Below are 11,375 nucleotides of genomic sequence, written 5' to 3'. Positions count from 1 at the left end.
CATGAGGGTGCTAAGTGAAAAAAGTCAAAGAAATGCCAGACCTTTTCATTCACCTGTAAAACAAACAAAAAAACCAAGCTAAACAAATGAAAATACACTCAGACTCAAAAGATATTGATGGTTACCAGAGCAGAAAGAGATTGAGACTTGGGTAAAAATGGGTTAAGAGGTCAATTATTCATGTGATCAATAAAAAAAACTTTTGATGATGGTTAAGGGAAAGTATTTACAGATGCTGAATTCTAAATTTGTATGCTCAAAACTTTAATAATGTCACACACCAACATTAATAACAAATATTTTATTTTTATTTTTATTATTTTTTTTATTGTGGTTTTTGGGTCACACCCGGCAGTGCTCAGGGATTATTCCTGGCTACAGGCTCAGAAATTGTTCCTGGCAGGCACGGTGGACCATATGGGACGCCGGGATTCGAACCGATGACCTCCTGCATGAAAGGCAAATGCCTTACCTCCATGCTATCTCTCCGGCCCCAATAACAAATATTTTAAATTAATGCTTTACACAGGGCCAAAAGTGCCCAGGACTTATTCCTAGCTTTGTGCCCAGTACTCACTCTTGGTAGTGCTCAGTGGACTGTATGAAGTAAAGGATTGAACCTAGTGAGTACTGAATCCTACTCACTATACTCTCTACTAGCCTAGAAATGTTCTTTTTTTAATTTTTCATTTTATTTTATTGTAGTTTCAATAGTTGGGTTTCAGAGTTGGGTTTCACACATACAATGAATCAGGGCCAATCCCACCACCAATGTTGACCTCACTACACCAGTGTTTCCAGAACACATCCCATACCACCATCCTGGTCCCCAGACTGCCAGTATAATTGGCCCATTTTAAGTTTAGATTGTTAAAATTTGGACTTGGATATTTAGTTCTGTCCTTTTTTTAAAGTTTATTTTGTTTTCTTTTTTGGGGGGTGGGGGGCACACCTGATGGCTCTCAGGGATTATTCCTGGCTCTGTAATCAGAAATTGCTCCTGGTTTGGGGGACCATATGGGATGCTAGGGATCGAACTAGTGTCCATCCTAGATCAGCTGCATGCAAGGCAAATTCCCTACTGCTGTGCTACCACTCCAGCCCTAGTTCTGTCCTTTTTTTTTCCTTTTTTCTTTTGGTTTTTGATTTTGGGGCTATATCCAGTGATGCTCAGGGGTTACTCCTGGCTATGCTCTCATAAATCACTCTTGGCTTGGGGGACCATATGGGATGCCAGGGGATCAAACTGCTGTCAGTCAGCCACATGCAAGGCAAACACCCTACCGATGTGCTATAGCTCTGGCCTGTTTTTGGTCCTTTTTTTAACTCCATCAATATACCTCAGACCACTTGGCCCCTGAAACCCATCTTTTCATTTTTATGTGTCTCCTCCTCCACTTAATTTCTTTCCTTCTCCCTTCAGGGGTGTCAAAGACAACTCCATTTAGATCATTACATAGAAATGCCCTTTTGAAGAAGGTTAGGGATGTTGGGCTATAACTGTAATGCTCAGAGCTTGCCTACTTGCTCTATGTTTAGGGGTCACTCCTCATGATGTTAGGGGGATCATATGAGGTTCTAAAGATCCACCCGGGGTCAGACCTATGCAAGGTAAACCTCTTACCCTATACCTCTGTCCCCAAACAATATTCTTAATAATAGGAAGTTCTTCAAAGGCCATGCTGGAAAATCTAACTCACCCATCCAACAAAAACCTGGACCACAACCATAAGCAAATGCTTTGCCAATACATAATAGTATTGGATACAAAATACTATTCTCTCCACAAACACTGCCATCACTGTTATTTCTTTCCCAATTTAGCCAATATTTCAGATCTTCATAGTATTTATTTTTTCCAGGCATCACTTACCTCATAATCTAGCAAGCTAGGAAGAACTTGTAACAGTTCCAGATGATAGTTTTAGAAACTGAAATACAATTAACTGTTACATTGGATTTCTTCTTCTTTTTTTTTAGTTATTATTATTTATATAGATGCCTTGCTAGTTATAGTGGGGATGGCTAGGACAGCCACTGGAGATCTTCACCCTGTTAGTGTTGGGGCCACAAAAGCTGCTCAGCCAGTTAGTATTGGAGGCCACCACGACTAGAAGGGGTATTCTGTGCTATGGCTAGAACTCAGGGACTGAGTCTTTTATGAACACAAGAAAAAGCAGTAACATTCATATTTATTCAATGTTTCCTATGAGATTTAAATTTTCTAAAGTAGGGGCCCGGAGAGATAGCACAGCGGCATTTGCCTTGCAAGCAGCTGATCCAGGACCAAAGGTGGTTGGTTCGAATCCCGGTGTCCCATATGGTCCCCTATGCCTGCCAGGAGCTATTTCTGAGCAGACAGCCAGGAGTAACCCCTGAGCACTGCCGGGTGTGACCCAAAAACAAAAACAAAAACAAAATTCTAAAGTAGATGTAATTGCAACGTTAAAGATACTTTGCTTAGAAAAAAAATTTTTTTAGTTCTTTTTTTGTTTTGTTTTGTTTTTAGGTCGCACCCAGAAGCACTCAGGGGTTACTTTGTGCTTTGTGCTCAGAAATTCCTCCTGGCAGGCTCCGGGGACTATATGGTATTTTGGGAATCAAATTCGGATTCGCCCCAGGTCGGCTGTGTGCAAGGCAAAAGCCCACCACTGTGCTTATGCTTCGACCCATGGTTTTTTGTTTTTGTTTTTAATTCTGAACCACTATTTAGAAATATTACTTAGTGGTTTTAATTTTTCACCATGTTTATTCAAATTTTAAAACATTGACTAAGCACCACACTTGAGACTTGTGCTTTTAAAAACTTAATAGCATTTTCCATATTAATTTTGAACATGTTATAATAGTTATTATGCTGAGTGAAATAAGTTAGAGGGAAAGAGATACAGAATAGTCTCACTTATGTGTGTGATTTAAGAAAAATAAAAGAGGGTCCGGAGAGATAGCATGGAGGTAGGGTGTTTGCCTTGCATACAGAAAGAAGGTGGATCAAACCCCGGCATCCCATATGGTCCCCCGAGCCTGCCAGGAGTGATTTCTGAGTGTAGAGCCAGGAGTAACCCCCGAGCACTGCCAGGTGTGACCCAAAAAAACAAAAACAAAAAAAAAATAAAAAATAACATGGTAATAATACCCAGAGACAATAGATCTGAGGGCTGGAAGGACCTGCCCATAATATGAAGCTAACCACAAAGAGTGTTAAGTACAGCTAGAGAAATAACTATACTAACAACTATCATGAGAATTGTATTGCGTGAGAGAACTAGAAAGCCTATCTCGAATACAGGCAGGGGGTGGAGGGGGAGGGATATGGGGGGCATTGGTGGTGGGAAGCTTAGAAAGATTTGGTAACCTTCCTACATCCACATGGTAAGTAAGTGCTGGAGTCAGCATGTGAGCCCAAGCAGTCAGGCTCAAAGTCATGCTTTAGATATGTAGCTGTGTATTTATTGGTTTATTTTATTATTTAAAATAAATTTACCTGTTTGCTTTTGGGATTACTCCTCGATCTGAGAGCTTAGGTACTCTGGGGGAACTATATAGTTTGCCTGAGATTGAACCTGAATCTGCCACATGCAAGGCAAGTACCTTACCTATCTCTTGACACCTGTTGGTCTATTTTTAAAAGAGAAACTCTGTGGGGCCTGAGTGATAGCACAATAGGTAGGGCATTAGCCTTGAATATGGCTAACCCAGGTTTTATCCTCGATATCCCATATGACCCCCTGAAACTTCCAGGAGTAATTTCTGAGCACAGAGTCAAAAGTAACTCCTGAGCATTGCCGGGTAGCCCAATCCTCACCTCCTCTTATATAAATAAATAAAAATAAAAGATAAACTCACTAGAGGCTTTGCTCAGACTCTTTAGTCCTTTATTAATGTTACCTTTCTTACCAGTGGTAATCTGAAGGCAAACATCCTATATTCACTATAGAAGTGGCTCTTCACTAACTTATCAGCTTAGAGTGAAAAGGTTGAAGAACTATATAAGAAAGGTGTCCACACACAGAGACGACTAAAAGATTTGAGCAAACACTTAGCTCAAAAATGCTAACAAAGCTCCTTGCATGATGATCTGTGATTGCTTCACTGAGTGTGTCCCAGACTTCTGGAGTAGCAGAAAGTTATCAAGGGCCTACTCGTGAATGCATACTGAAACCAAGATTGACTTTCTCTGCTATATATATATATCTCTGCTATATAACTGTATAGACTGAAAACGCCAACATGTGACAAGAACCTAATAACTGAGCTAGCAACTTATTTAAATACCTAGGGTGGCAGGTGCAAGGGCAGAAGGAAAACTGGAGACAATCACTAGATCAAAGGTTAGTAATAAGGTTAATGATACAGAATCATTTAAAAACACTCAAAGGGTTTTCTTACAGAAGTCATTCTGGGGCTAAAGAGGGAATACAGAAAAGTTGATCACAGGCAATATCTACCTATGGGAATTCCTTCTTCTCTTAGAAAATCTCCTGTAGATCCTCACTGTCCTTAGGTATCTTCCATTCCCATAACTAGAGTTTCTCAAGTGTCTCCCATACAACTCTATTCTACTGGTTAAGTATTGGGTGGCAGGGTTGTTTAATTAAGAAGAATTAATGTATTTACTGCATAGAACTTCATTCTTTCAATGTATTCATGACTAACTCAAAATAAATAAATAGGATAATTCATAAATTTTGTGTGATTGATTGATAATGTCTTTTTTTAGCTTTAGTAAAATAAAATAAAAATATGGAATGCTTCACGAATTTGTGTGTCATCCTTGTGCAGGGGCCATGCTAATCTTCTCTGTATCGTTTCAATTTTAGTGTATGTGCTGTCGAAACGAGCACAATTGATAATATCTTAATACAATAATGCTCTCCAAGAATTCTGGAATTTAACCTAACAATAACTAGTGGAATTTTTTTTAAAAAAATTTGCATGTTTTCAAACACCACCAGAAGTATCTCAGAAGTACCAGAAGTATCTCAGAAGCACCAAGTCATGTGTTGTGTGTGTGTGTGTGTGTGTGTGTGTGTGTGTGTGTGTGTGTGTGTGTGTGTGTGTGCACCACCCAGGCACACACAGACAAACCTGATCACAATGCATTCTCTATTAACACAACTAATAGAGTTATTTCTGGGAAGATTGCAAGTTGGATTCATTATTTAAAAATTACCAGTTCTTCAGTTTATGAATCTTCTCTGGGATTGGTCAAACCATTCTGAGTAGAGTGTGCTTTGGTTTTTAAATTGTTCATAGAGGAAGACTTTCAGTCAACCACCCTACTTCCTAGCAGGAGGCTTCTATATTCACATTTCCTCATGATTTTAAGAGGTAATTTTTCCCAGTAAAGCTATTCACACGAATATCATAGCCCTGTAAATTATAGAGTGTAATGCCCTTGGGAAATAGGTCATCTCAAAAGATTATAATTGAATTAGCTAAAGGGTGAGGTGCTCTTAAGTTAAGATATTGCATTTAACTTAAACAGAATTTTGTAGAGGGAGCTAATTGCAAATATAAAATGAGATGAGTAAAAATGCTGCAGAAAATTGGTCACACTTTGCAATGAATATTCATGAGTATTGTTCATGTACTATGGGTAAATACTATGCTGAGAACAAAGGGAAGCTTGGAAGTATCCTGGGAAAAAGTCTATTCCATGGGCTGGAGAGATAGCATGGAGGTGAGGGTGTTTGCCTTGCATGCAGAAGGACAGTGGTTTATATTCTGGCGTCCCAGATGGTTCCCCGAGCCTGCCAGGAGCGATTTCTGAGTGTAGAGCCAGGAGTAACCCCTGAGCACTGCCAGATGTGACTCAAAAACCAAAAAAAAAAGTCTATTCCAGTCTATTCCATGAATCAGCCCCTTTCCTTACTCTGAATTGGAAAGGATTCTTTACTTTGTGTTATAAAGAACAGATCAGAATGCAGCCACCCAAATGAAAATACAAGGCATAATCTAAGAATAAGACTGTAATTTTTGGTACAAGCCCCAAACCAGTTCAATTCTGAGAATATTTTTCAGATGCTTTCTCCCTCGTTTCCAAATGGAAGTTTACACAGATTAGGAAGAATACAAAGTAGAGCAAATAAAATGAACACTCCAGAAAGCTAGACTATTGCCTACTTTTTTTTTCCTGTACCACCTAGAAAGCATTTTTCATTTTTGTCAGAGTCACATTTGAGATTCTGTGTAAAGTTACATATAAGAAATGGTTCCCAGGGCTGGGGCTATAGCACAGCTGATAGGGCATTTGCCTTGCACATAGCCAATCCAGGTTTGATCCCCAGCATCCATACGGTCCCCCAAGCACTGTCAGGAGTGACCCCTGACTACCACGGGGTGTGAGCACTGAGCCAGGAGTAACCCCTGACTACCACGGGGTGTGACTCAAAAACAACAAAACAAAACAAAACATGACATAGCATAACAGAACAAAACAAAACAAAAAATACACAGAACAAAACTAGCCATCTTGGGTAGAGATGTTGGGCCAACACAGCCCGGCCAAAGACACGTGTCCTGCCTTCATCACCCAGAATCACTATTTTCCCAAAAGCCCTGCTACCTCAAAACTTCTCTATGATTCCTTCAGGGACATCAATATTGAACAAAATCTAGGAAAGTTGTTTTTGAAGCTGATAACACCAGGGCTTTTTGGAGTGAGTGCAACACCCTCCACCCCATCTTCCTTCTTCCAGGACGCCTGGCAGCTGAGTACACACCCTAGCAGGGGTCCTCAAACTTTTTAAACAGGGGGCCAGTTCACTGTCCCTCAGACCATTGGAGGGTCTGACTATAGTAAAAACAAAACTTATGAACGAATTCTTATGCACACTGCATATATCTTATTTTGCAATGAAGAAACAAAACAGATACAAATACAATATGTGGCCCACGGGCCATAGTTTGAGGACCACTGCAGGCTAAGAGTCACAGTATCAGTAATAGTGTTTCAAATTTCTGAACAACTTTATTTGTTTGATGCTGTCATTCCTATAGGAACCTACCAATTTAACAGAATAAATAGCTAACAACAAGAGCTTAATAAGCTTTCTGTCATTGTATTATTTTTTGTATTATTTTTCTTTCTATTTTTTAAAACTTTCTTCTCTTCCCTTTTCTTTTTTATGTTTTCTTTATATTTTTTCCAACGACTTTGCTATTTGGAAGCAAATGTATATTATGTTCAACTCTGTGATGTATTTTATTAAAATAAAGTAAAAAAATAGTAAGAACTGAAAAAATAATAAAATCAAATTCTGACTAAATTAAAAAAATAAAAATAAAAGGTTCCATAGGACCAAGGTGAGTGCTCAAAGGTCTGGAGATCAGTGTTCCATCTTCCATCCTGAATGGTCTCCAAGTATTTTCAGGTGGAGTCCTAAAAACCCCCATCACCACTGGAATTGGACACTGAACCTTCAGAATGGCATGACTAGGTCAAGTGTCACTGGGACTGGTGTCTAGGTCCCTTAGCATTGCAGGGGGGCAAAAAGGAAAGGAAAAGAGAACCTTTTGTGAAAAGTTGCATTTAACTCTTACCTAAAAATAAATTAATTCAATAACTAGTTTCTGGCATCTTCTCCTAAAACTATGGAAACAGAATCTCAAAGAAATTTGTACTTCCAAAATGCTATCAAATATTCTTTATGATAGGAGGATGGAAATATAAGACAGGTGAGATAGAAGATAGATTATAGAATCAACTTGACTAAATATGTGAAGGACCTATACAAAGAAAACTATAAAACTCTGCTCCAAGAAATAAGAGAGGACACATGGAAATGGAAACGCATACCCTGCTCATGGATTGGCAGGATTAACATCATCAAAATGTCAATACTCCCCAAGGCATTATACAGATTTAATGCCATCCCTCTAAAGATACCCATGACATTCTTCAAAGAAGTGGATCAGACACTTTTGAAATTCATTTGGAACAATAAACACCCTCGAATAGCTAAAGCAATCATTGGGAAAAAGAATATGGGAGGAATTACTTTCCCCAACTTTAAACTGTACTACAAAGCAACAGTTATCAAAACAGCATGGTATTGGAATAAGGATAGGTCCTCAGATCAGTGGAATAGGCTTGAATACTCAGAAAATGTTCCCCAGAGATACAACCACCTAATTTTTGATAAAGGAGCAGGAAATCCTAAATGGAGCAGGGAAAGCCTCTTCAACAAGTGGTGTTGGCACAATTGGATAGCCACTTGCAAAAAATTAAACTTAGACCCCCAGCTAACATCATGTACGAAGGTAAAATCCAAATGGATTAAAGACCTCGATATCAGCCCCAAAACCATAAGATATATAGAACAGCACATAGGCAAAACACTCCAGGACATTACAGGCATCTTCAAGGAGGAAACTGCACTCTCCAAGCAAGTGAAAGCAGAGATTAACAGATGGGAATATATTAAGCTGAGAAGCTTCTGCACCTCAAAGGAAATAGTGCCCAGGATACAAGAGCCACCCACTGAGTGGGAGAAACTATTCACCCAATACCCATCAGATAAGGGGCTAATCTCCAAAATATACAAGGCACTGACAGAACTTTACAAGAAAAAAACATCTAACCCCATCAAAAAATGGGGAGAAGAAATGAACAGACACTTTGACAAAGAAGAAATACACATGGCCAAAAGACACATGAAAAAATGTTCCACATCACTAATCATCAGGGAGATGCAAATCAAAACAACAATGAGATACCACCTCACACCCCAGAGAATGGCACACATCACAAAGAATGAGAATAAACAGTGTTGGCGGGGATGTGGAGAGAAAGGAACTCTTATCCACTGCTGGTGGGAATGCTGTCTAGTTCAACCTTTATGGAAAGCGATATGGAGATTCCTCCAAAAACTGGAAATCGAGCTCCCATACGATCCAGCTATACCACTCCTAGGAATATACCCTAGGAACACAAAAATACAATACAAAACCCCCTTCCTTACACCTATATTCATTGCAGCTCTATTTACCATAGCAAGACTCTGGAAACAACCAAGATGCCCTTCAACAGACGAATGGCTAAAGAAACTGTGGTACATATACACAATGGAATATTATGCAGCTGTCAGGAGAGATGAAGTCATGAAATTTTCCTATACATGGATGTACATGGAATCTATTATGCTGAGTGAAATAAGTCAGAGAGAGAGAGAAAAACGCAGAATGGTCTCACTCATCTATGGGTTTTAAGAAAAATGAAAGACACCCTTGTAATAATAATTTTCAGACACAAAAGAGAAAAGAGCTGGAAGTTCCAGCTCACCTCAGGAAGCTCACCACAAAGAGTGATGAGTTTAGTTAGGGAAATAACTACATTTTGAACTGTCCTAATAATGAGAATGTATGAGGAAAATGGAGAGCCTGTCTAGAGTACAGGCGGGGGTCGGGTGGGGCGAAGGGAGACTTGAGACATTGGTGATGGGAATGTTGCACTGGTGATGGGTGGTGTTCTTTACATGACTGAAACCCAAACACAATCATGTATGTAATTAAGGTGTTTAAATAAATTTTAAAAAAAATTAAAAAAAAAGAAGATAGATTATAGATAGTAGCAGCATTATAGATCACCCAATTTTACTAATATACTAATGTAAAATGCATGTAATAGACACCAGAATAGAAATTTAAAGGAATAAGATAAAAATAAATTAACAATATTTTTAGCACCAAGGGATCATCTTGGTTATTCTTCAATACATTACAATTTTCACTAACCATTATTATAGTATTATCAGCAATAGAAAGAATATATGGGAAGTAAAGGGATCACTTACAACTATGTAGGAATGCACCCATCTGTCTCTCTTTAGTGGTCCTCATATGAGTGACTGAGACAGGGTACTTTCCATTCAACCTGGTCCTTCAACTACTAGGGCAAAGGTTGGGATAGAGTGGGTAAAACTAGTTGATTACAAGATAGGGAAGTGATATACATCTTCTTCAAACCAGATTTTTTTGTGCCCCTTCTCTTTATGAACTGATTAGAAAAGCAGAGGTTTCCAAACAGTCCCATTCCATCACCAAATATTAAAAATCAGAGAAATTGCCAGCACTTTAGGTGATGATACCCTAGAACTTGTCTCTGAAAATCAGTCAAAAATGTATGGCCCCTGATACTTAGGAGGATCACTTGAAGAGAGAAAAATCTTAAGTGAGGAGATGTCAAGATCCGAGAAAGCAAAGGAAAATTTCTTCAACACCCTAGGGAGAGGAAGAGGCATGAGAAAGGCACCAGATGTGTTTGTGTCACTTCAGTGACTCAGCCTCTATTTCAGGGACTGACAAATAGCCATTTCCAGGTATGCTATGTTTGTCTTGGTTAAAACCTAAACTTGAACAGTAAGTATAGCCCAAAGTTACCAAAACTTCACTGTTCTAAGCTACAATTATCACACACACATGTTGGACTGAAAAGAAATTCAAATTAGAAGCATGAAGGAAAATGAAATAAATATCTAGAGTTTCACACACAGTCTGAAAATATGCATTTACTATCTCCATGGCACAAGAGTTCTGTTTCTGTTTTGACAGCATTTTCTGTCCCACAGACCCACTTTCATACTGTTTTTTCAGTGTGATTTACCATCATTGGTTCATTCACATTCTCTCTTCCCCTCCATGACTTCTTTCCCTCCAAATTCCCAGATACCAATCTGCCTCCCCAACTCCTCCTCCAAATGCATGTACAGACTTTGCCCCAAAGCCTCCCCAGTGAGCAATATCTCTTTTCTGGGGAGAGTAAGCACTGTGACTCATTGGCTCCTTACCACAGTTTCCAAAACAGTCTTATTTCACCCTTGTCTCTACCCAGATCTTCGTAGGTCTGGGCCACCATGTGCGTAAACAGACTCTTAATGGGAGATTCTACCTCACTCATCTCCCTAACCTTTTTACATTCCATCATCTGATGCTTACCCTCCCAAATTCTGTAGAAAGAAGAAGTCAGATCCATTCAGTATTCATTCTTCTCTGCCTCTCAAAGTCTGGTCTACTAAGGAAAAGATACTGCTTCGACCAAACTAAGACTCTGGAAGTCTTGGAGAAGTGACACTATTTAAAAAAAAAAGTAAACAATAGTACTTTCATTTCCATCATAACTTCACCACCTGTGCAGGAGCAACATAACCTAAATATTAGATAAGACTGCCTTTGAATGGAGTAACTGAACTATATTCTTGTCCTGTCAGCACCAGTGAGATGTTCAGTGACAACTGTGTAGACAATAATGGCATTTTATATTAGTTATAAATTTATCCTATCATATTCATGTAAGGAAACACCTTTAAGAAAGTGACTGTGTTGGCTGGAGAGATAGCATGGAGGCAAGGTGTTTGCCTTGCATGCAGAAGGAC

At 39.1% G+C, this 11,375-nt stretch overlaps 1 non-coding gene across 1 annotated transcript; it reads right to left on the bottom strand.

The window, feature by feature from the left end:
* Window positions 1-4,737: 4,737 nt before the first annotated feature.
* LOC126019622 (U6 spliceosomal RNA) lies at window positions 4,738-4,844 on the bottom strand. The gene has a single exon (XR_007499255.1). It is a non-coding gene; the product is annotated as a U6 spliceosomal RNA (small nuclear RNA).
* Window positions 4,845-11,375: the final 6,531 nt, after the last annotated feature.

Source organism: Suncus etruscus, chromosome 9, assembly GCF_024139225.1.
Source record: "Suncus etruscus isolate mSunEtr1 chromosome 9, mSunEtr1.pri.cur, whole genome shotgun sequence".
Classification (NCBI taxonomy): Eukaryota; Metazoa; Chordata; class Mammalia; order Eulipotyphla; family Soricidae; genus Suncus; species Suncus etruscus.
Note: the sequence above shows the minus strand (reverse complement) of the source record. Positions and strands in the feature narration are given on the sequence as shown.